This window comes from Marmota monax, unplaced genomic scaffold, assembly GCF_021218885.2.
Source record: "Marmota monax isolate L192 unplaced genomic scaffold, Marmota_monax_Labrador192_F-V1.1 WCK01_AAM20220418_F8-fsc00036, whole genome shotgun sequence".
NCBI lineage: Eukaryota > Metazoa > Chordata > Mammalia > Rodentia > Sciuridae > Marmota > Marmota monax.
Window position 1 is genome coordinate 12,838,848 of NW_026694491.1, and position 27,158 is coordinate 12,866,005.

The following is a 27,158-nucleotide window of genomic DNA, read 5'->3' on the forward strand; positions in this document are numbered from 1 at the left end:
GGTTAATGATATTCATCTCATTTCACCATCTTTCCTGCCCTAATACCCGTCCCCCCCCCCCATTATGGATCAGCATCCACTTATCAGAGAGAACATTTGGCCTTTGGTTTTTTGAGGATTGGCTTACTTCACTTAGCATGATATTCTCCAGCTCCATCTATTTACCTGCAAATGCCATACTTTTATTCTCTTTTAATGCTGAGTAATATTCCATTGTGTATATTGATGTTTCTTTATCCATTCATCTATTGAAGGGCATCTAGGTTGGTTCCACAGTTTAGCTATTGTGAATTAAGCTGCTATAAACATTGATGTAGCTGTGTTACTATAATATGCTCATTTTAATTCATTTGGGTATAGACCAAGGAAGGGGTGGGATAGCTGGGTCAGATGGTAGTTCCATTGCAGGTTTTCTGAGGAATCTCCATACTGCTTTCCAGAGTGGATGCACCAATTTGCAGTCCCACCAGCAATGTATGAGTGTGCCTTTTCCCCCACATCCTCACCAACAATTATTGTTGTCTGCATTCTTGAAAACTGCCATTCTAACCTGACCTGTGAGATGAAATCTTAAGAGTAGTTCTGATTTGCATTTCTGTAGTTACTAGAGATGTTGAACGTTTTTTTCATATATTTGTTGATTGTATGTATATCTGTTTCTGAAAAGTATCTGTTCAGCTCCTTAGCCCATTGATTGGATTGTTTGTTGTTTTTGTGTTAATTTTTTTGAGTTCTTTAGATATCCTGGAGATTAGTGCTCTATGTGATGTGTGTGGCAAAAATTTGCTCCCAAAATGTAGAATCTTTCTTCACTTATTGATTGTTTCTTTTGCTGTGAAGAAGCTTTTTAATTTGAGTCCATCCTATTTATTAATTCTTGATTTTATTTCTTGTGCTTTAGGAGTGGTAAGGAAGCCAGGGCCTAATCTGATATGATGAAAATTTGGGCCTATTTTTCTCTATTAGGCCTAGGGTCTCTGGTCTAATAGATGAGGAAAAGCAGGCATAGTGACAAAAATTTATCCAGATTTACAGATTTTCATCCCTACTTCTGTGTAACTGGTACCCTCTTGCTTTTCAGCACCATCATCACACCCATATACATCAGAAGCATGAATTCCATTATGTAGCTCCAAGTCCCAAGAGCAGTTCTTACCTTATTACATGAATAAGAAATAATATAAAACAATACATACCATGGTATTAGTAATGTGGATAAAAAAAGCAATAAGATAATAATATGACACTACCTTGTTTTACTTTTTCTTTAAGATACTGACTTTGTAAATCTGCACAAAAATAGTTATTTTCCCTGAGTCAGAACCTCAATATATTTTATAAACAGGTAATGTGGAGTGAATACAAAGTAGTATCTCTACTATAATTGTACACTATTTTGAAAATAAATACATTATTTACCTGGTCAATGCCATTTCAAACAGCTTTCCTGGAATGAATATTTATCCAAATGACTACTTTCATAACAAAACATTTTAACCTTATCCATGTAATTGCTTTTCATTATCAGGACAAAATTTACTTAGCAGTGTTTTCACAAATATTTTAAGTTATATGTTTAACATTAAATAACCTGTTCTAAATAAGTCATATCACAGTGAATTTTATTATATTTGTATATGTATGTTTTCATACCTTAGAAGTAAGAAGTTTATTGAAGCATAACACATATCCAGGAGACTAGAAACTCTTAGCGAACAACCTAATTCGTTTTAACATTACCAACGTTTGAGGGAATCATTTTGTTTCTCCTCTGAGTTGCTAAATATACTCTATTTGAAGATAATCAGAAGATTGACTTCTTTCATAACATTTTAGTTTTATACATCTTGAAGTACATATAAATAGAATCATAAAAGATATAATCTTTGTGTAGAGAATCCCATCTCAACATTATGTGAGGTTTACCCATGCTGTGTAAAGCAAAAGTTAGTTCCTTTTCATTCATATATTGTGTTCTATTTTGTGAATATTTCAAAACACATTCAGTCACTTTACTGCTAATGGACATTTGGATAGTTTCCAATTTTTAGGTACTACAAAGCAAGCTTCCATAAAAATCTAGTAATCTGATGTTTGTATCTTTTGGTGTCATATGTGTGTACATTCTTAATGTGAAACTAGTAGAATTGTTGACAGGGTCATAGGATAAGTATATTTTCAGCCTCAGTGTATACTGTTAGTTTTTCATAATGCTTGTACTAATATGTTGTCCTCTCATCAGTTTACACAAGTTTCACATGTTCTACCTTCTCCCCAGATCTTGAAGGAATCCATTTTACAAATTCTACTCAATATAGTGCAAACCTCCCTGAAGTACAATAATGTTGTAAGCTCCTTTATACAATATTAGCCATTTGCTTAGTCTCTTTTGTGAGGTTCCTGTACATTTTTTTTCTTTATACATTAGATCAATTATAATTCTCTTATTTATTTTGGGGAGTCTTATTTACAAACATTATAAATATAGTACTATTTAATTGACACAAACTATACATATATAAAGAGTAATTTGACAAGTTTTGGCATGTACATACACTCATTAAGCCATCGCAATGTAAAAAAAAAAAAATACAACTGTCACCCTCAAAAATTTCATTTTGATCCTTCACAATCCCTCACACCAGCACTTCCATCCCTCCTTTCTGGTCCTTCAGGCAATAACTGAACTGCTCTCTGTCACTATGAAGTTTTCATTTTTAGAATTTCACATGAATGAAATCATAAAGCATGCGCTCTTTATGTTTAGCTTCTTGAACTCAGTACAATTTAGAGATTTTTCTATACTTCTGCATATATTAGTGGGTCATTCCCATTGAGGAGTCATTTAATGGGTATAGAGTTTCAGTCTTGCAAAATGAAAAAAAAAAGAAGTTCTGAAGATCCATTTCACAGTAATGTGAAATTATGTAACCTACAAATAGAAATAGTTAAGATGGTAACCTTCGTGCATTTTACTATTATAAGTATTTAATGTAAAATTTTAAACTTTATTTGCTTGAGCAATTATTAAGTGTCATTAAAATATGGAAGATTAGAGAAAGGTGTGACTTTCAAAAACATGATGTGATTGAATTTTCTATTTAGCCACACTTGGATTTTAAAATCCTATTAGAGTCAGGAATGGATATTGGTACTCATATGGAGAACCATATTTGGAATACAGTGGCGAGGTGAGGCAACAGATGTAAATTTAGCAATCAAAAGTACATAGACAATATTTGAAGTCAGGAAACTGGAGGAGATCACCTACAGGGAAAGCGCAAATGAAGAAGAGAAAGGGTTTCACCACCAGTAAGGATATAATCCAGAACTACTCAGGGCAAAAGATAAATCATCAAATGAGACCAATACTTATAAATAAGGAGTGTTTAACTTCCATGCTTTATTGTTTGTCCTTATTTTACCTGAAGATTTCAATTAGTAACGATTAGCTTCAGATATTTACACTTGTAGAGTACCTAAGATTTTTACCTGCTTATAGGAGACTACATATTTTCATAATTTATACTTCTTGGATATATTTATAAATCATTTTTATAGTCCTAACCTGTTTTGTCATACTTCTTTAATTTGTACACATGATGAAAAAAATGACAAATATAAAATGCAATAAACCCATCCCTTCTATGCAGTTGATTCTTTTTTCAAATGATGGTAGTGCTCATCACCATTAATTAGCTTTCATGTATATGGGAAGCAAAGATTACATCTTCATGTCATTGTAAGATCAACATATTGCTTAGATCATTAGAAAGAATGATACAGATTGATACTGTGTTCTTCGCTGGTACTTTTTTCTTTTTTGATCTAGCGTTCATATTCTCTTGGAAACAAGAATATGTCATTCACAGTTATAACCAGTTAATGCTCCCATAAAAGTTGAATGCTTAAAAATCTGAAGAAAAAAAAAAAGCCGTGTGACACCCTTCATTGCTCCCATAAAAATTAAAGGATTGATTGTGTCTGGGCCCCTTTGAAGATTTGGGCAAAGGAACAGTAGAATATTTAACAAGACTTAGAAATCCAGCACAGTTGGTCTCAGACTCTGGGGTATGTTGCAGGCATCATTGATGTGGCTTCTGGGCAAAATAGAGATATAGAATGTTCAGTTGACTTTTATCAAATAGTAAATGAAAGAGACTTAATAATACTGATATCTCATTAGCATATAAATGGTGGCCTTAATATTGTCAAATTTAAAAACAAAGACATACAGGAGCTAAGTAAATGTTTTTATTGGACAATTTTTCTTGATTTAAAATCATACGTATGTGTGGAATTTTATTTGTTGTTATTTCTTTGTTTTTAAGCCTTAGCTACAAGTGCAAGGTTCAGAGGTATTGACATATATGGGATCTGGCACTCATAAATTCAGGCTTTCTTTAAAAATATTAATATCAGCTTTGAACAAAGATAAACAATCAACCAGAATTGAAAGAAGAAATGTAATTTGCCTGTTTGGAAAAAGTTTATAAGGGTAACAGTGACCAGATTTAACATGCAAGTGCCATCATGATGAATGTTTACAACACTTTTTTGAGAGCCAATTATACTGTTTTTTGTGCAGGGGCTGGAGATCAGCCAGATCAGTTGTATGCACAAAGCCGCTTTGGATCTGTCTTTTCAAACAAGAGCTGCAGAAAACGAGACAGCAAGGTTGAAGCTTTATCCCACTCTGGTAAGAGAAGCTTTCTTTTTCTTTGTGTGGTGAGAGTTTGATAAGAAATCCTTTCAAACCATAATGTGGTCAGGCAGAGGAGAGGCTCTTCTGTGTATCACAAGACATAAAATGGTTTTTTTTTTAATGTTTTCTTGGGGTGTTTTTTTGCCTTTATGTTATAGCAAGATAAACTGATGCACTAAGTCCTCTTGCACATGTTAAATCTGTATTGGAAGTAGGGGACTCTTAAACTACTCCTCTGTCAAATGAAATGTGGGGTTAGTTTATGTTGAATACTATGGATCTCCTGGTTGGGATAAAGAGGACAATAAGATCAGTATTTTGATGCCATGGTTGAAAGTGAATCCATGTGTTTAAGTTCTCTCATGATCAATGGTGTTATTAAAGCCTAGCAGATCACCTCCGCCCAATTGGTCCTTTGGTTTCCTTGCAGACCCTTTTGAAACACTCTAAGCTACTCATCTTAAAAGTTGATAAAGCTGGAGATTCTAATTCTGTGAGAGTTAGTGTGTATATGACTTTTCACTTTAGCACAAATCATATCACTAAATAATATAACTGCAGATGTAAACAGAGTACAAGATTTTTGTTGTTCACATAAAATTTGGGGCTTTCAAACTGTATCTAAATTCATGTCTATGTTAAATGATAAAAAAAACAAGGATATATATGTATATATAGAGAGATACACATAAACATGTATAAGTATATATGTATCAGTAATACAAATATTCAATATATGTATAATTAATTTTAGATAGTGGTAAGTATATTAAACAATGTAATAGCATGGTAATGTTACATAGATTTATAGTTTTTAGTTTGTAGTTGTATAACTTTTCATAGTCTTGGTAAGCATTAGTTCAAAAAACAATGATGACATAATCATCAAAAATATTTTATGGGGCTGGGGCTGTAGCTCAGTGGTAAAGCACTTGCCTTGCATGTGTGAGGCACTGGGTTCGATTTTCAGCACCACATAAAAATAAATAAAGATACTGTGTGTTCATCTATAACTGAAAAATATTTTTTAAAAATTTTATAATCAAAAAGCTGCATTTGAAGATTAATCAAATTTTTAAAATGACAATAACTTGGTTGATGCAATCTTAATTCTTCTGAGTTGCTCAGTTGTACCCATGATTTAATTCAGATATCTGTTAGACTAGAATATAACACTTGCCAGGGATTACCTCAGAGTGGCAGTCTCAGTTTCAAAAATATAAGCAACTTGCCATGCCTATCTAATTGGTTGCTATTACATATTCCTGCTCAGTTGATCATTTCTATAATGTATTTATTGAGTACTTTGCTGAATATATCAAGAAGGAAAAATGTATGACTTATAATAGAAAAGAAATATCAAATATTTATACCAATTTAGCAGAAATTTATCAAACATGTTTGAAAATAACTAATTTATAGGAAGGGTGTGGTTAAGAAAAAGCAGAGAAGGGTGTGCAGAGTCAGGAAGAGTAAGAAATAAGAATTAATGTAATGAGAATTAATTCTTCAGATTTAAAAAGTAATTTGCCTTTTAATGCATGAGCTTACCAAACAACAGCAATGCCATTTTCTTGTCTTCGCCTTCATCTAAATTATGCAGGCATTTAAGACAACACATTTTTAGTATTTCTGCTATGTATGTGGTACTAAAAGAAAAATAACAGCTTTGCTGTGAAATGAGATTCTGGTATAAAGGAGTGCTGAGACAAAAAAAAATATCATTAATTATATTATTATGTGGTTTCTGCTCCCTAAGAGATTGTTGCTGTAGGCACCTGAAGCAGGAAACCAAAGTAAAAAGTACCAATTCCCTCAGACTCTGTCTTTCCCACTTTTGAAGTGACTCTTAGATGGAAATAATATCCTTTGGGGGTGAGAACCACCCTTAGCAGTATATATACATATTTTTTCCATGATTTTCTTTGCCTTGAGAAACTGTAATTGTTAAAATATACGCACATTCTGAATTTCAGACGGCAGGAAAGAGAAGCAGGTATGGCACCTTTGCCCCTGATGACTATGGCACTGCTGGACCTCTCAGAATATCCTACTTTCATGCCTTTAGTTTTGTTACACATGCCCCAAAACACTGCTTTTTCTTTTGTTCTCATGCCCACATTCTGCTTATTCTTTATGGCTCAAAGTAGAGGATACATTATGTGAGTTTTGTCTACCCTTCAAGCCTCAGAGTGATTCCTGGTAAAAGTCCCCCATCTTAGAACCTTCTTACCACTTTATGATCATGGAGAAAGAACTAAAATTTATGAACAGAATGCAATTCATTACTTCCAATTACAAAAACAGTAAGAAAGCTTTGTCACAACTTCTTTCCTTTCATACATTAAGAAGTACACATTTTAGTAAGTTCCATTTTTTTCCTAATTCTTCAAATTTCCTTTGCCTTCTTTGCCCTCCTTCTTTCCTTATAGTTGATAATATTCCTTTTAATTTCATTGAGAAAATAGAAATTATCTGATGCCCTCCCCCTTGTCCTTTTGCCTTTAAATCTACAAAGCTTATTCAGTCTGCACTCAACAATCTCTGCTTTCCTCCTTTTGTGTTGATATGAAACACCCCAACTTCCATGACTCCAACTTCTACCTCCTCTATTTCTGACTTCTCAGGTATTTTACTCTGAAATCCTTCCTATTGGAAATCTATGTGAATTGCAAAATCCACCAATCCATGGCTGTCATGAGCATACCTCTCTAGATGATATCCATGCATTTGCTACCTACACAGACTTCTCAAAGAGATTTTACCAATACCATGCCCATGTCCTTACCTTTCATTTTCTGTAAACTTCCTGGGTCCTCATAACTCTTCCAGAATTTCTAAGGTAGCTACATGACTGACCTATTGCTAAGTCCACTGGACACTTTTCAGTGATCATCTTGTTTCCTACTGTGTTAGTCAGCTTTCTATGGCTGTGACAGAAACCGAGATCACAAACCAAATTAAAATGGTTAATTGGAGCTCATGATTTAGGATTTACAGTCCATGGCTGCTTGGTCCTCTTGCTTTGGGTCTGTGGTGATACACTGTATCACAGCAGAAACATGTGGCACAAGAAAACTGTTCTCTTCATGGCTGCTAAGAAGCAAAAACAAAGAGAAAAGAAAGGAAGGGGTTGGGGTTCCAATATCCCTTACCAGGGTATGCCTTAGTGACCTAATTCCTTCCACTAGGATCCACCTTCTAAAGGTACCACTGCCTCACATTGGTGCTGCAGGCAGTGACCAAACTTTTAGCATGTGGGACATTTAGGGGACTTTCACGTCCAAAACATAATACCCATCAGTACTTAAGTGTTATATATCAGTCCTCATTTAAAGATTTTTTTGCCCTTTTTACTTTCCTGACACTCTTCTAAGAAATTTTGTTTTGTTTATTTAATTTTTTTCTGTTTTTTTTTTAATAACTTCTTTTCATACCCCTTCTCTTCTAATGGACTATACTCTTAAGGGATCCTCCAGACACTGTGCTGAGCCCAGTATTTTCTTTTTTGTTTTTCTCTCTCCCTCTTTCTCTTCCCCCTTTCCTCCTTTGCTCCACAGTATTAAATACTATAAGTTTTTAAAATATTAGCAATCTTACAGGGAACCCTGATATGTATGAAGAGTTTGGTGCATTCACTGATACAAAATGAGTATATTTTACAGGCATATTATATTTAGGGTTAGTTGGTAAAAAATACTTTCTCCCCTGAATAACTCAATTAGGTTCTATAATGTTTATATTTTAATGTGTCTGCATCAGAGTGTTGAATTTTACTATTTTGTGTAAATAACTATTTATTTAGATAGGAAAATTAGCAGAAATGGAGAAAGGGAAAAGCATGTAAAGATGGTCAAATAAATAGGTTTTGTTACTAAAATATTCATACATTTTAACAAAATAAATACTGAAGCCTGAGAGGCATGTAGGAAAGATGCAAGTGCTAATTTAGTTATCTTGATTTTGATGTCCATGACATCAAAGTAAAGATTCCTAATAGTCTTTAATTAAGTTCAAGTTAATTGTATGAGAAAAAGGTTTGGATGTGGAAATGTTGGGCTCTTTTGGATTATAAACAACAAGGAGAACAGGAAATTGTCCCGCCATTCTCATGGAGAATATATTTCACAATAGAATACTCTCAAGAGCAAGCACCACTTTTATTGAGGAATATTAGTAAGTCACATAGTGTACCACTCCAGATCGTGTTTGACAATTTGTCCAGTATTAAATGTCCAAATCTAATTATAAAGCTGTAATAATGAAACAACATGGTATTTGTGAAAAAATAGACAAGTAGATCAATGGAATAAGAGTACAGAGCCCAGAAAGGCACAATCATAGTGAATTGATCTTTAGGAAAGGAGAAAAGTCAATATGATGAAGAGGAGATAATCTTTTGTACAAGTGGTTATTTGATAACTAGAAAACCACATGCATAAAGTGAATTTAGACAACAAAACTTATACCTTTACAAATTTAATTCAAAAATTGATCCCAGACCTAAATGTAAAATCCAAAACTATAAAATTCCTAGAAGATCATATATTTGACTTTAGCCATGGTCCTGGCATTTTAGGTGCAACACCAAAGTCACACTCTATAAACAAAATTAATAATAAGCTGGAGTTCATTAAAATTAAGTTTCTGTTTATGAAAAAGTGTGAAGAAAATGAAAAGATAAGCCCCAGAAAAATATTTGCAAATGAGATTGCTATGAAGTATTATTATTCAAAATATACAAATAGCTCTTAAAATAGAAGAATTCTTAATGTTTTTAAACAATTAGATAAATAAATAAATAAATGGGACAAGGACATATACAGGTAGCAAATAAACATATGAAAAGATAGTCCATATTATAAGTCATAAGGAAATTGCAAATTAAAATAAGGTAACACTCTAGACTTATTATAATGGCTGAACTCCAAAACACCGACACCACCAAACGCTGGCAAGGATACAGAGCAATGATTTATCGCTGGTGGAAATGCAAAATGGTACCACCACTTTGGAAGATAACTTGTCAGTTTTTTACAAAACTAAACATACATTTTTTATAAATTTCAGCACTTGTACTTTTTAATATCTCCCCAAAGCAATTAGAAACTTATGTCCACTCAAAACCTGAATATAAATATTTATAGCAGCTTTATTAATAATTTCCAAAGCTTTAAAATGACCATCAGGAAGTGAAATGAAAAGTAAACCATGGTATATACCTGGACATTGAAATATTATTTAGTGCTATAATAAGTGAACCGTGAAAAGGCATAGAGGCAACTTAAATTCACAATACTAAGTGAACAAAGTAAATCAGAAAGGGCTAAATGTTCTATTATTCTAACCATATGATATTCTGAAAAAGGCAAAACTTTGGAGACAGTAAAAAGACCAGTACCTGTGAGAGGTAAGGAAGGAAGGAGGAATGAATAGGCAGAGCAGGGGATTTTTTATAGTAGATCTATTCTGAATAATTCTATCATGGTGCCTACCAAATATATCTTTTATAGGTTAGTCAAAACCCATAGGATGTACAACATCAAAAGTGAATTCTAATGCTAACTGTGGGCTCTGGATGATAATGATATGTCAGTGGAGGTTCATTGATTTTAACAAATGTGCCACTCTGGAGCAAAATGTTGATCATAGGGGAGGATTTGAGTACATAGGAGAAGAAGGAGTATGAGAATTTTGTATACATTCTGATCAATTTTATATGAACTAAAGCTGCTCTAAAAAAGAAAAGCCTATTGAAAGTGAAAAACAATATTGAGGGAAAAATAGAGCAAATACGGAAGAATTTGTAGATTGGAAACTCATACAAATGTGTTCTTTCTCCCCAAACAATATGTTAGATTTAAAACATCAATAAGTCATATTAGCATGTATGTATATACATAGATTAAATGATTATGAAGCTTTTATATGATTTTAAAGCCCTATTTTAATAGTTATCAATAAGGTTTCTTCAAATCCACAACTGATGGTAGGTTATTGATCATATAGCATATCTAATTCCCAAACCTAATCATCTCGTCTCTGAGTCCTAGTAGTTATACATATTCCTTCCAGATCCACAGGGGCTACAGAAAAACCCAAGGTCTTCATGAAGCTACATTTCTAAAATGACAACCTATAATTTTGTTGTCTGGAGCATATGAGACAACTTTGTTTATATGCAGTGAGAACAAGAATTAAGTGATAAAAACAGCTTTATGGACAAATGCATGTGGAAAAGATTAGGGTTAAGTATGTTCTACTTGAGGACTTGTGATTTTTTTTTTAACATGTACCATTCATTGTCAAGAAGGAACATTTGAAAGGATATAAACAATACTTTTTAAAGTTGTTTCCATCAATTAACCCTCTTTGATTTGCATTTCTCTGACTGCTAGAGATGGTGAGCATTTTTTCATGTACTTGTTGATTGATTGTATGTCCTCCTCTGAGAAGTGTCTGTTCAGGTCTTTGGCCCATTTGTTGATTGGGTTATTTGTTTTCTTATTGTTTAATTTTTTGAGTTCTTTGTATACTCTGGATATTAGGGCTCTATCTGAAGTGTGAGGAGTAAAAATTTGTTCCCATGATGTAGGCTCCCTATTTACCTCTTTTATTGTTTCTCTTGCTGAGAGAAAACTTTTCAGTTTAAGTAAGTCCCATTTGTTGATTTTTGTTATCAACTTTTGTGCTATGGGTGTCCTATTGAGGAATTTGGAGCCCGACCCTACAATATGTAGATCGGAGCCAACTTTTTCTTCTATCAGACGCAGAGTCTCTGATTTGATATCTAGCTCCTTGATCCACTTTGAGTTAACTTTTGTGCATGGCGAGAGGAGGGGATTCAGTTTCATTTTGTTGCATATGGATTTCCAGTTTTCCCAGCACCATTTGTTGAAGATGCTATCCTCCCTCCATTGCATGCTTTTAGCTCCTTTATCAAATATAAGATAGTTGTAGCTTTGTGGATTAGTCTCTGTGTCCTCTATTCTGTACCATTGGTCCACCCTCCTGTTTTGGTACCAGTACCATGCTGTTTTTGTTACTATTGCTCTGTAGTATAGTTTGAAGTCTGGTATCGCTATACCACCTGATTCTCACTCCAGTAAGATTGGCAGCCATTATGAAGTCAAACAACAACAAGTGCTGGAGAGGATGTGGGGAAAAGGGTACTCTTGTACATTGCTGGTGGGACTGCAAACTGGTGCGGCCAATCTGGAAAACAGTATGGAGACTCCTGGGAAAGCTGGGAATGGAACCACCATTTGACCCAGCTATTGCCCTTCTTGGACTTTTCCCAGAAGACCTTAAAAGAGCGTACTACAGGGATACTGCTACATCGATGTTCATAGCAGCACAATTCACAATTGCTAGACTGTGGAACCAACCCAGATGCCCTTCAATAGATGAATGGATAAAAAAAATGTGGCATTTATACACCATGGAGTATTACGCAGCACTAAAAAATGACAAAATCATAGAATTTGCAGGGAAATGGATGGCACTAGAGCAGATTATGCTTAGTGAAGCTAGCCAATCCCTAAAAAACAAATACCAAATGTCTTCTTTGATATAATGAGAGCAACTAAGAACAGAGCAGGGAGGAAGAGCAGGAAGAAAAGATTAACATTAAACAGATACATGAGGTGGGATGGAAAGGGAGAGAAAAGGGAAATTGCATGGTAATGGAGGGAGACCCTCATTGTTATACAAAATTACATATAAGAGGTTGTGAGGGGAATGGGAAAATAAACAAGGAGAGATATGAATTACAGTGGATGGGGTAGAGAGAGAAGATGGGAGGGGAGGGAGGGGGGATGGTAGAGGATAGGAAAGGTAGCAGAATACAACAGTTACTAATAGGGCATTATGTAAAAATGTGGATGTGTAATCGATGTGATTCTGCAATCTGTATTTGGGGTAAAATTGGGAGTTCATAACCAACTGGAATCTAATGTATGAAATATGATATGTCAAGAGCTTTATAATGTTTTGAACAACCAATAAAAAAAATTAAAAAAATAAAATAAAAAAAAAACAAACAAACAAAAAAAAAAACCCTCTTTTTTTTTCCCCCATAGAGAGTATCTTAAAGCAGTTCCTTAAGTAACACACTTTGGAAAATAATGTGGTACGAATTACTTAGACTTTAGAAAATACGCTTTAATTTTCATCCATATGTACAAATGTGAATATTCGCACTAGTCCAAAAGGTAGTAGAGTATATTTAACTAGTATATCTGATCCTGTTATTTCCTTGAAATAAAAACTCCTTAGAACAGGTGCCATATTCCACATCAGCCAGCTATATCCATCTCACCCTCGTTGTTTGTCTCCATACTCACTATCCTCCAGCCACATGGTTGTCTCTGGAATTCCCTGAGCACATCAAGCATGGGCTTGCCATAGTACACTCATATATTTACTCATCCCTCTTCCATAAACATCATTCTCATAGGTCCTTGTGGACTACTCCCACATTTATTTGCCTTAAATACAACCTCAGATTGCTACAGCTCTCTCATCCTACTTGATATTTTATTATTTACCTAATTGGTTTCTTTTTCTCGCTCAGATTAAGTCTAATAATTTATGGGAAGTGTGTGAAATATTCAAGAAAAACATTAAGATTTTATTACATTAAATTACATGGCATTCTTCCAGTTGGAAGATCTACTTCATATGGCATGTGAAGATACCCAAAACCTATGTCCTACTTTATGGCCAGCACATACGCACATGTTCACATAATATACTGTAAATATTAAGCAAGTTTATAACATTTATTTAAGAAAGTATAAAAAAGGATTTGTTTTTTGCTGATTAATTCACATACATTTTTATTTTGATAAGAATAAAATAGTAATTTTCATCATACAAGTAGTTTATGGACGCTGTTATTATTTATTTCTTTTTATAGTAATTTGTTTGTGGTAGAGCCAGGAATTAAACCCAGGGTATCACACACTCTCTACCACTGAGCAATACCCCCAGGTCTCTTTTATTCCTCTTTAATCTTTAGTCAAGGCTAGTAGATAAGCCTGAGGTCCTGTGTGTGACAACCTTTGTTTTAATTCTGCTGTCATTTACTGTTTGTGAATTTGAAAAAAGGAATTTAAACTCCCAACTTGGTTTTCTTATCAACATAATGAACATAATATTTTCATCTCTATAAGGGATTAAGATGAAATAAGAAAAAAACATACAAAATACTTAGGAGCATCTAGCACACATCATAACAGTTTTGTCATTACTACTTTAAGATGTTTCAATACTTCTGATATCCAATGCCAATTACTTTGCATGATAATGCTCATCAGGCAACTGGTCTTCTTTAAATACTTTTCTTAGATTATTTTTGTGTTAACTGATTTTTTCCCAGTTTTTAATAGTCACCATTCTTATTGTCTGCCTGTTTCTAAAGGTGACTATTTTCCTCTGTCACATACCTTGCATGTGCCAATACAATCAAATATTGAGCCCTACAGCTTTCGGTCTCAACACCTCTCATTCCTGAATCATCTTTTTATTAACTTACCTGTGATTTGTACATTTGTAACTTTTCACCCAAATTATTGAAAATTCACCAATCTGTTCTCCTTATTTTTAGTGTTTGTCCCTACCAAGTTGTCCAACTTAAGTACTAATCATATCAACCCTACCAAAATAATTGCAACAGTGCTGAAATTGGGAGTGAGATGAATACCACTGTAAGTCCCTGAAATTCCTAATTTCAATTTTTAGGGTTTTCTGTGACACTATTTGCAATTAATGCCTACAACCAGTGACATGATGGAATTTGTCATCTCTGCTCCACACATGTCCTTCTAGACCAGTAGGCTAGCCAAAATACACTTCATAGTGATGGAAGAAGTGTAAGAAAGCCCACTCAAGGACTTCTCAAGGGGCCATTATGGTCACTAATATTGTATTGGTCAAAGAATGTCAATAGCAAAATCCAAAGTCACAGGAATGGATATAGAGTAAGAGGAGAACAATAGTATAATTTGCTCCTAGTATCTAGAGAAATTCTATTGTAAAAGAAACATTGGTGATTACAAGAATATAACACTCTAAAAGTCTCATGTTGAAAATGTAAAATAATCAACATGATTTTTTTGGCTACAAAGAGATTTATATTTGTATAATAAAGTAAAAAATCATATATATAATGAAAAAATAGGATTTTAGCCTTTTGCCTACATAAGTTTCAGTTATTATTCCAGAGTGCTATTTAGTTTTTTTATGTCTTCATTAGTTTACTATAATTATACATAATAGAAGTGTTCAGAATGTTACATTCACATATGTATATAACAATAGTACTCATACAAGTATAGAGCATAAGTTAGTCAATTTATGGCCTAGTTCTTCCCCTTTTTCCCCATTTTTTCTTCCCCCTTGATTCACTACCTCTGTTTTACTGATCTCTCTTCTGTTTTCATGAAATCTTTTTTTTTATTCCATTTTGTTCTCTAGCTCCCATGTGAAAGGAAATAATCAACCACAGACTTTCTTAGTCTGATTTATTCCACTTGGCAAGATGTTCTCCAGTTCCATCCACTTGCCAGCAAATTACGTAATTTTATTTTCTTTAAAACTGAGTACAATTCCATTGTATGTATATGCTACATATTCTTTATTCATTCATCTGTTCACTTTTAAATCATATAAACTATGTTGTGAATTATGAAAACTAAAAATTTTATCTACCACGCGGCCTGCGCAATGGTTTCATTAATGAGGTTCTCGGCATAAAGTTAGTTAGAAGAGATCGAAATAAAACACACAGACTCAGTTACCTTATTTCTATTGCCAGGTCCGAGACGGCTCCCCGCTCTGGCTCCGACCTCTAACCACCCAGCAGGGCAGCAAGGATTACTCAGGGCTAGCAGGAGAGAGAGAGAGTGAACACGCCAGGGAGTAGCCTTTTATTGGGGAACAAGAAATTCAGGGGATAATTCCATCCAATGAACGTTGAGGGGGGACTGCACTCCAAGGTCAGGGTAGGTGATTGTGCCCCCGGGGTCAGTGGTCAGTCACACCCCCACACGGATGGGTTCTCTCATCAGAAAAGGGCCGGGAAAATTCCGACACAGCCAGAAGCCTCAGACCCTTAACGGGAGTCGCCCAGTCACGTGTCAGGATGGCTTCCCACAATTTTATCCAGTAATATTGATATAGCAATATCAATGCAATCTCATTTTTGTGTGGTGGGTATGTCTTGTTTGATGTCCAATTAGAAAGACCTTTTCAAGCTCAATTTAACTTTTCAAGGGTGATTGTATCATTTCATGAGTTTCCTGTAAAGTTTTAAGTAATCTTCTACTTAGTTTGTGGAACTTTCTCCTTGGGAAGGCTGATCATTTTCTCCAAAGATTTAGCCTCTTTACCTATTTTAAGCAAATATCTTCTTCAACAATATATATTTTGTTTCCCAGATGTTAAGCAAAGAATATAATGAATTGACACTACTCCTTAAAAAAATGACATGATAATATTAAAGAGTAGAACAATTTGTATTATAGATAAATCATACAAGTAGTATCAGGCTTCAGTATACGTAAATTTTAACTTCATTATGAATTTCACCTATGTTTTTTTTCCTGCTAATGAATTAATATGTATTCCTACTTGCAATTGGTTTGTATTTTCATAGCCAAGTATTTTGGAAACTGTAATTTTTCTCTTTACCTCACTTTTAACTATTTAAATTAATTATACATTTTCTAGAATTTATGTTCGCCTTAGTTTAGTACATTAAAGGTTCAATTTGTTGTTATAACTACTAGTGAGTACAGGAAATAAACTCTTTGTAATATTGTTCTATTTGTATTTTATGAGTTTCTTGACTATAAAATAAATATGTGTACATATACCACTTTTCATTAGAAATATAATCTATAGGTTATGCAGGTTTTGCTTTTCAATTAGCTAATATCTAAAGTCATCATCTATACATATTTTGCTTAAAGAAAGACCTTACTGTGGATTTCCACCAATAATGCTAATTTTAGGATGCAAAGATTTAAAGAAACAGCTTTGGAAAATGTTTTCAAGGAAGTGTTTGAACAGAAATAAGGGAGGCTTTTATATTACAAAGACCATTCATTTGTCTTGAGGGAATTTTGGATCAGAGAGTGGAAAATGCAAACTACACACTAAACAGAACCTGCAGTAGAACAGGAACGATGGTTTCAAATCCTTTATCAGAAATTAGACTGTGACACCCTGAAGTCTTTAGAGATGAACTGAAGTGGCACCATTAATGTGTGTGGATATCATTTTCACAGAACATGCAGCTTAGAGTTCCCTAGGGTGAATACACCATTAGGAAGGGACTATGTCTTGGCCTTTTATTAACATAATTTTTCTCCAAAAATGCCTAAATTGTACTCTAATAAAACAACTTGGGTTTGTTTATTGATTTTTTTTTAATTTTTTATTGTGGGTTGTTCAAAACATTACAAATTTCTTGACATATCATATTCCACACTTTGATTCAAGTGGGTTATGAACTCCCACCTTCACCCCATACACAGATTGCAGAATCACATCAGTTACACATCCATTGATTTACATATTGCCATACTAGTGTCTGTTGTGCTCCGCTGCCTTTCCCATCCTCCCCCCGGCCCCCTCCCCACCTCTCCCCTCCCCTCCCCTCCTCTCTCTCTACCCCCTCCACTGTATAACCCTGAGGGTCTCCTTCCATTACCATGCAATTTCCCTTCTCTCTCCCTTTCCCTCCCACCTCTCATCCCTGTTAAATGTTAATCTTCTTCTCCTGCTCTTCGTCCCTACTCTGATCTTAGTTACTCTCCTTATATCAAAGAAGACATTTGGCATTTGTTTTTTAGGGATTGGCTAGCTTCACTTAGCATAATCTGCTCTAATGCCATCCATTTCCCTGTAAATTCTATGATTTTGTCATTTTTTAATGCAGAGTAATACTCCATTGTGTATAAATGCCACATTTTTTTTATCCATTCGTCTATTGAAGGGCATCTAGGTTGGTTCCACAGTCTTGCTATTGTGAACTGTGCTGCTATGAACATCAATGTAGCAGTGTCCCTGTAGCATGCTCTTTTTAGGTCTTTAGGGAATAGACCAAGAAGGGGAATAGCTGGGTCAAATGGTGGCTCCATTCCCAGCTTTCCAAGAAATCTCCATACTGCTTTCCAAATTGGCTGCACCAATTTGCAGTCCCACCAGCAATGAACAAGTGTACCCTTTTCCCCACATCCTCGCCAGCACTTGTTGTTGTTTGACTTCATAATGGCTGCCAATCTTACTGGAGTGAGATGGTATCTTAGGGTGGTTTTGATTTGCATTTCTCTGACAGCTAGAGATGGTGAGCATTTTTTCATGTACTTGTTGATTGACTGTATGTCCTCCTCTGAGAAGTGTCTGTTCAGGTCCTTGGCCCATTTGTTGATTGGGTTGTTTGTTCTCTTATTGTCTAATTTTTTGAGTTCTTTGTATACTCTGGATATTAGGGCTCTATCTGAAGTGTGAGGAGTAAAGATTTGTTCCCAGGGTGTAGGCTCCCTATTTACCTCTCTTATTGTTTCTTTTGCTGAGAAAAAACTTTTTAGTTTGAGTAAGTCCCATTTGTTGATTCTAGTTATTAACTTTTGTGCTATGGGTGTCCTATTGAGGAATTTGGAGCCCGACCCCACCGACTGTAGATCGTAGCCAACTTTTTCTTCTATCAGACGGCGTGTCTCTGATTTGATATCAAGCTCCTTGATCCATTTTGAATTCACTTTTGTGCATGGCGAGAGAAAGGGTTTCAGTTTCATTTTGTTGCATATGGATTTCCAGTTTTCCCAGCACCTTTGTTGAAGATGCTATCCTTCCTCCATTGCATGCTTTTAGCCCCTTTATCAAATATAAGATAGTTGTAGTTTTGTGGATTGGTTTCTGTGTCCTCTATTCTGTACCATTGGTCCACCCGCCTGTTTTGGTACCAGTACCATGCTGTTTTTGTTACTATTGCTCTGTAGTATAGTTTGAAGTCTGGTATCGCTATACCGCCTGATTCACACTTCCTGCTTAGCATTGTTTTTGCTATTCTGGGTCTTTTATTTTTCCATATGAATTTCATGATTGCTTTCTCTATTTCTACAAGAAATGCCATTGGGATTTTGATTGGCATTGCATTAAACCTATAGAGAACTTTTGGTAATATCGCCATTTTGATGATGTTAGTTCTGCCTATCCATGAACAGGGTATATTTTTCCATCTTCTAAGATCTTCTTCTATTTCTCTCTTTAGGGTTCTGTAGTTTTCATTGTATAAGTCTTTCACCTCTTTTGTTAGGTTGATTCCCAAGTATTTTATTTTTTTTGAAGATATTTTGAATGGAGTGGTTGTCCTCATTTCCATTTCAGAGGATTTGTCGCTGATATACAGGAATGCCTTTGATTTATGCGTGTTGATTTTATATCCTGCCACTTTGCTGAATTCATTTATTAGCTCTAATAGTTTCTTTGTAGAGCCTTTTGGGTCTGCTAGGTATAGAATCATATCATCTGCAAATAGTGATAATTTAAGTTCTTCTTTTCCTATTTTTATGCCTTTAATTTCTTTCGTCTGTCTAATTGCTCTGGCCAGTGTTTTGAGAACTATGTTGAAGAGAAGTGGTGAGAGAGGGCATCCCTGTCTTGTTCCAGATTTTAGAGGGAATGCCTTCAGTTTTTCTCCATTCAGAGTGATGCTAGTGTGAGGCTTAGCATAGATTACTTTTACAGTATTGAGGTATGTTCCTGTTATCCCTAGTTTTTCTAGAGTTTTGAACATAAAGGGATGCTGTACTTTGTCGAATGCTTTTTCCGCATCTATCGAGATGATCATATGGTTCTTATTTTTAAGTCTATTGATGTGGTGAATAACATTTATTGATTTCCGTATATTGAACCAGCCTTGCATCCCAGGGATGAATCCTACTTGATCATGGTGCACAATTTTTTTGATATGTTTTTGTATCCAATTCGCCAGAATTTTAATGAGGATTTTTGCATCTAGGTTCATTAGAGATATTGGTCTGTAGTTTTCTTTCTTTGAAGTGTCTTTGTCTGGTTTAGGTATCAGGGTGATGTTGGCCTCATAGAATGAATTTGGAAGTTCTCCTTCCTTTTCTATTTCCTGAAATAGCTTGAAAAGTATTGGTATTAGTTCTTCTTTAAAGGTTTTGTAAAATTCTGCTGTATACCCATCCGGTCCTGCGCTTTTCTTAGTTGGTAGTCTTTTTATGGTTTCTTCTATTTCCTCAATTGATATTGGTCTGTTTAGGTTTTCTATATCCTCCTGACTCAATCTGGGCAGATCATATGACTTAAGAAATTTATCTATGCCTTCACTATCTTCTAATTTATTGGAGTATAAGGATTCAAAATAGTTTTTGATTATCTTCTGTATTTCTGAAGTGTCTGTTGTGATATTGCCTTTTTCATCCCGTATGCTAGTAATTTGAGTTCTCTCTCTTCTTCTCTTCGCTAGCATCGCTAAGGGTCTGTCGATTTTGTTTATTTTTTCAAAGAACCAACTTTTAGTTTTGTCAATTTTTTCAATTGTTTCTTTTGTTTCGATTTCATTAATTTCAGCTCTGATTTTAATTATTTCTTGCCTTCTACTTCTTTTGCTGTTGTTTTGCTCTTCTTTTTCAAGGATTTTGAGATGAAGTATGAGATCATTTATTTGTTGGTTTTTTCTTTTTTTAAGGAATGAACTCCAAGCAATGAATTTTCCTCTTAGAACTGCTTTCAATGTGTCCCATAGATTCCGATATGTTGTGTCTGTGTTTCATTTATCTCTAAGAATTTTTTAATTTCCTCCTTGATGTCTTCTTTAACTCATTGATCATTCAGTAACCTATTGTTCATTCTCCAAGTGATGTATGCTTTTTCCTTCCTTCTTTTATCGTTGATTTTCAGTTTCATTCCATTATGATCAGATAAGATGCATGGTATTATCTCTACTCCTTTATATTGTCTAAGAGTTGCCCTGTGACATAATATATGATCTATTTTTGAGAAGGATCCACGTGCTGCTGAGAAAAAAGTGTAACTGCTTGATGTTGGGTGGTATACTCTATATATGTCAATTAGGTCTAGGTTATTAATAGTGTTATTGAGTTCTGTAGTTTCCTTATTCAACTTTTGTTTGGAAGATCTGTCCAGTGGCGAGAGAGGTGTGTTGAAGTCTCCCATGGTAATGGTATGTTGGTCTATTAGACTCTTGAACTTGAGAAGAGTTTGTTTGACGAACATAGCTGCACCATTGTTTGGGGCATAAATATTTATGATTGTTATGTCTTGTTGGTGTATGGTTCCCTTAAGCAGTATGTAGTGTCCCTCTTTATCCCTTTTGATTAACTTTGGCTTGAAATCTATTTTATTTGATATGAGTATGGACACTCCTGCTTGTTTCCGAAGTCCATATGAGTGATATGATTTTTCCCAACCTTTCACCTTCAGCCTATGTATGTCTTTTCCTATCAAATGCGTCTCCTGTAGGCAGCATATTGTTGGGTCTTGTTTTGTGATCCATTCTACTAGCCTGTGTCTCTTAATTGGTGAGTTTAAGCCATTAACATTTAGGGTTATTATTGAGATATGGGTTGTTCTTCCAGGCATATTTGTTTATTTCTGTTACTAAACATGGTTTGTTTTCCTCTTTGATTATTTTCCCCCCCTTTACTGTCCTACCTCCCACTGTTGGTTTTCATTGTTATTTTCCATTTCCTCTTCCTGTAATGCTTTGGCGAGGATGTTTTGAAGAGATGGTTTTCTAGCTGCGAAGTCTTTAAACTTTTGTTTATCGTGGAAGGTTTTAATTTCATCTTCCATCCTGAAGCTTAATTTCGCTGGATACACAATTCTTGGTTGGAACCCATTTTCTTTCAGTGTTTGAAATATGTTATTCCAGGATCTTCTAGCTTTCAGAGTCTGTGTTGAAAGATCAGCTGTTATCCTGATTGGCTTACCCCTAAATGTAATCTGCTTCCTTTCTCTTGTAGCTTTTAAAATTCTCTCCTTATTCTGTATGTTGGGCATCTTCATTATAATGTGTCTAGGTGTGGATCTCTTATGATTTTGCACATTCGGCGTCCTGTAGGCTTCTAGGATTTGGGATTCTGTCTCATTCTTCAAATCTGGGAAGTTTTCTCGTATTATTTCATTGAATAGACTGCTCATTCCTTTGGTTTGGAGCTCTGTACCTTCCTGTATCCCAATGACTCTTAAGTTTGGTCTCTTAATGTTATCCCATATTTCTTGGATGTTCTGCTCATGGTTTCTTAACAGTCTTGCTGAGCTGTCTATGTTCTTTTCCAGTTGAAATACTTTGTCTTCATTGTCTGATGTTCTATCTTCTAAGTGTTCTACTCTGCTGGTAGTATTCTCCATTGAGTTTTTAAGTTGGTTTATTGCTTCCTGCATTTCTAGGATTTCTGTTTGTTTGTTTTTTATAACCTCTATCTCCCTGTATAGTTGATCCTTTGCTTCCTGGATTTGTTTGCGTAATTCATTGTCAAAGTGATCTTTCATTGTCTGATTTTGCTGTTTAATGTCTTCCTTGATACTCCAGATCATCTGAAGCATGTATATCCTGAATTCTTTATCTGACATTCCATCTGCTGCAGCTGTTACCTCTTCTAAAGTTGCGTTGACCTGCATTGCTTGTGGTCCTTTCTTTCCTTGTCTTTTCATACTGCTTGCGTATCTTTCCTGCAGGTGCGGGCGGCGGCTCTGCTCTCTCCTTATTCCAATTGGGGTGTCGTGGCTACCACGCCGGCAGGTCACTGGGCCTGTTCTGGGCGCTGGCGGCGGCTCTGTTCTGCCGCTACTCCATTGGGGGTGACAAGTGTACCACGCCGGCAGGCCACCGGGCCTGATCCGCCGGTCGGTTGCAGGTTTGCCTACCCTGCAGGCACGGGCAGCGGCTCTACTCTGCCCCTACTCCAAATGGGGTGAGGTGTCTGTCGTACCAGCAGGCCACTGGGCCTGTCCCGCTGGTCGGTCGCAGATCTGCCCACCTTTCAGGCACGGGTGGAGGCTCTGCTCTGCCCCTACTCCAATTGGGGTGTCGTGACTACCCCGCCTGCAGGACACTGGGCCTGTTCCTGGCACGGGCGGCAACTCTGCTCTGCCCCTACTCCAATTAGGGTGGTGTGTGTACCATGCCGGCAGGCTCCTGGGCCTGATCCGCCAGTCTGTTGCAGGTCTGCCTACCTTGGAGGCGCGGGCGGCGGATCTGCCCTGCCCCTCCTACCACGCCTTCAGACCCCTGGGCCTGATCTGCAGATTGGTCACAGGTCTGCTCATCCTGCGGGCACGGGTGGCGGTTCCGCTCCGCCCCCACTCCAATTGGGGTCACGTGACCACCACACCGGCAGGGCCTGATCCGGGCGTGGGAGAAGGATCTGCTCTGCCCCTACTCAAGTTGGGGTGACGTGTGTACCACACTGGCAGGCCACTGGGCCTGACCCGCCAGGCTGTCACAGGTCTGTTTACCTTGCAAGCGCGAACGGCGGCTCTGCCCTGCCCCTCCTACCACGCCCATGTACCACTGGGTCGCGGGTCTGCCCACCTTGCGGGTGCGGGTGGCAGCTCCGCTCCGCCCCCTCTCCAATTGGGGTCACGCGGTCACCACGCTGGCGAGCCGCTGGGCCTGCTCCGGGCGCTGGTGGCGGCCCGTCTCCTCCCCTCTGGCTCGATGACAAATTGAGGAGACTCGGGTGTCTGTGCCTCACCCCCCCTACCAGGAGACCAACTGTTTATGTTCCCGCTGGTATTGATGAAGTTCTCTCCTCCGTCGCTTTCTGATGACATCAGATCTCTGCCATGTTGGTATCCTATGCGAATGGCAGCATTTCGTTCCCCTTGCCGGGCAACCAAAGCAACGGGTGAGTCCTGACCAGCCCTCAGCAGGACCCGGACCGAGAAGCAGTTTCCGTGGGCTCCTAGCCCCGGGCCAGGGAAGTTTCGGGAGCCGGAACTCGGCCGCTCCGTGCTCGGTGTAAGCTCCTATAAGTGTAGGCTCCAAGAAGCAGTCCCCGCGGGCTCAGTTCCGGGAGCTGGAATTCGGCTTCTTAGTGCTTGGTGTATGCTCTGATAGGAGCAGGGTCCAAGAAGCAGCCTCCGCAGGCTCCGCAGCCCTGGCCAGGGCGGTTCCGCGACGGTTCCGGGAGCCGGAACTCGGCCGCCCCGCGCTCGGTGTTCGCTCCGATAAGATCAGGTTCTAAGAAGCACCCAGGCACTGAACCCTAGCAATCTGTCTGCAAGCCGCAGGCGAATGGCAGCCTGAAATTACCTGTTCTATGGCTGAATGAGCTGCGGTCAGTCGAAAACAGGTATGGTGACGTCAGCTTTCCAACATGGTGGCTACTGGCCTCCTCTGTGGTCTGACCGGTGTGGAGAACCGAGATGGACCACTTCCTTCCCCCGTCTCGAACCCAGAATTCAGCCCTGAGTACGGTGCTTGCAGAAACTGCAGCGCTGTATCCCTGCGTCGCTATCTCCTCGTTTCCCAGCGCGCGCTGCAGACTCTAGCCGCGGGGCGATTTGCTGAATAAGCAGTGTTACCCTCCGTGCGACAAACCTCTCGCGTTTGAGTCCCCGTAGCCGATCCTCGTGCGATGGAAATCCTTCCTCCAGGTTCCGGAGCACCCCACTATTGCTGGAAATTCCTAACAAGATATCCTTTAGCCGTCCTGACTTGTCATACTCCCACACAGTGAAGCAGCACACGGGGGCAATGCACTCCCCTCGCCGCCATCTTCCCGATTCTGTTTATTGATTTATTTAGGATGAAATCAAACTAGAAATATGTGACCCGTTAGGATAAACATTTGTATTCATAAGTATTTAGAGATGATATTTAATTTTAAGTAACACAGTTTTTAGTTTCAAATGTAATCTTAGTAGAGTCTGCATATAACTCCAAAGCTCAATAGGACAGTTTAGAAACTCCTATAACCATGATATGCAAAATAGATAGAGCCATTTGATGATAGAATAGACACAGAAAGAATCATCAAAACTGACAATGGGAGTCAGGCTGCAGGCAGAATTCAGTGGGAGCAGATTGGTAGCATAGCTGCTCCTCACTTCAGTCACTAAGGTAACTCAAGTCTGAGAAGGGCCTCTATGTTGAAGTCACAGAGTCTTAGATATAGAGTTCAGGCAACCTTGGTTTATATACTAGGTCTCATCTTTTACCTTATTAGATATCTAAAGTTATCATCTATACATATGGTTGATAAAGTTACTTAAACTCGACTTGGGAGGCTGAAGCAGGAGAATTGCAAGTTTGAGACCTGCCTCAGCAATTTAGCAAGACCAAAGTAACTTAGTAAGATGCTATCTCAAAATTATAATAATAAAAAATAAAAAGGACTGGGAATGTATCTCAGTGGTAAAAAGCCCTGGGTTTAATTCCCAGTACCCAAATCCAAAAACAACAACAACAAAAAGACATATTTGTAAGAATGAGACTTTGAGGGAAATGGTGCTATAATTGTTCTAGATAAAATTTTAGTCATCTGTTATATTTTATTTTTAATCAATTACAATGAATATATTAATATTAACAATTTTATGAGGAAATGTTTGGTTTTCGTTCAGTTTTACTTGGCCAGATTATACAGCACAAAGAACTTCTAACCCATAAGTATATTACTTCTATTGTTTTTATTGCTCATGGTATATCATTGTCATAAACAATTGGATTTGATCTTTTATTCTATTTATAAAACCCTGTGTTTAGGGCTGAGGTTGTGGCTCAATGGTAGAATGCTTGCTAGTAAATTTGAGGCCCTGGGTTCGATCTTCAGCACCACATAAAAATAAATTAAAAAACAAAGGTTAAAAAAAAAACTGTGTTTATTTGTTCTTATAATTACCATACATTGGTTATTTTGCATCATATCTGAAGTTAAACAATTTTTATGAAACAGGAAAATGAATTTTCTTCAATTTCTCTTATATACTACAATAAACAAAAGTTGGTCTAAATTGCATTACACTTTACAAAAAAGATATAGATGGTGATAGATGGACAGGCAGATGACATATATGTAACTCTATTGATTTTCCAATGAGCCACTTGTAAATCCCAAATTAAGCCTGTTCTTGAGTCAAATTATATATTCCATGAGTTGAAGCTTAGGATTTTATATCATATTAAATTATTATTTTATTATTTCTTATTATTCTTTAAAATTTGGAATTTAATATGCCATTAATTACACACAGAGATAGATACACACATACATAATTACTTACATGGAATCTCCTATGTAAGACATTTTTTTAATATAAATTATTACTGACTATATCCTGGAAAGCAGAGGACTGTAGAATATTAATTGCTTCATTGCTTCTCAGGCTATATCGACCACGTCTGGTGCAGGGGATGGAGTCGGGGTCACTCTGCATAAATTGGGCTGGCAACAAAAGACCACACAAACACAGAAATACCTTTTCTGGGGGTTGAGGAAGGCTCGGAAACCTCAGGTTTCAAGTCCCATGCTGGGGGACAAGAGAAGCAAGGGAAGCAAGAGAGAGTGAGCACACCCCAAACCCCTGTATTTATTAGAGGAAAGACATTTGATATAATATTCCACCCAAATAAGATAAGGGATTGTGTTACAGGGAGTATAGCCCAGTCCCATTGAGTGACGCCAAATCCCAGAGCTGCACTTCCTTGCAGAGTGAAGGTAAGGCCCACTTTCTTCCCACTGCGTGCAACACCAGTTCAGTACCCCCTTTACTCAAGTCTAAGGGGTTGTGCTCAGTTCCTGTTCAGGGCGGCCCCCTACAAGGCTAGTCTTACTATGATATGAAAAGAACCAGAATATTTTAGTATCAGGATCTTGATGCCTACTTCCTCACTGTAACAAACTAATGGGACTTTCCAGCATATGTTTGAGAGTGAGCCAGGGATGGGAATGAGCACCACTCTTCCAAGATTGCTTTCTGTTGTCCCCCAGCCCTACTCTCTATAGATGCACAATTAAGAACAAATACAGTAGAATCAGAGTCAGAGAGCCTTAGTTCAAATATTAGTTTTGTCACCTCCAAGCTGTTAAAACTTGAACAATTATCCTTAAGTCTACTAATTATATTTTCTCATTTATACTATATCAGTTTTTATATATAGCATGTGAATAAAAATGTTCATCTTTTGTGACATTTTAGAAAAATATGGTGATCATATATTTTAGTCCCGCCAATATAAGTGAAATAACATCTATTATTGGACAACCAAGAATATGACTACTAGCGACATGAGAGCTTCCCTTCATGAATGTGTGGAGAGTGTGTATGTGTGTGATTTTGTGTGTGTGTAAGAAGGCTAGGAGACCACAGAATGTTTCTATAATCAAAAAGGATGCTCAAGTCAGCCAATATTGGCTCTATTATATTAAAACCTTTTTATTTTGAA

General features: G+C 36.9%; 1 protein-coding gene across 2 annotated transcripts in view; it reads left to right on the top strand.

Moving 5' to 3' along the window:
* Mgat4c (MGAT4 family member C) overlaps nucleotides 1-27,158 on the top strand; it is a 794,840-nt gene that overhangs the window by 332,046 nt on the left and 435,636 nt on the right. For both annotated transcript variants that reach the window (XM_058571319.1, XM_058571318.1), the window contains one exon: nucleotides 4,589-4,699. The gene's annotated coding sequence lies outside the window, so the exon portion shown is untranslated. The remainder of the gene's footprint in view (nucleotides 1-4,588; nucleotides 4,700-27,158) is intronic.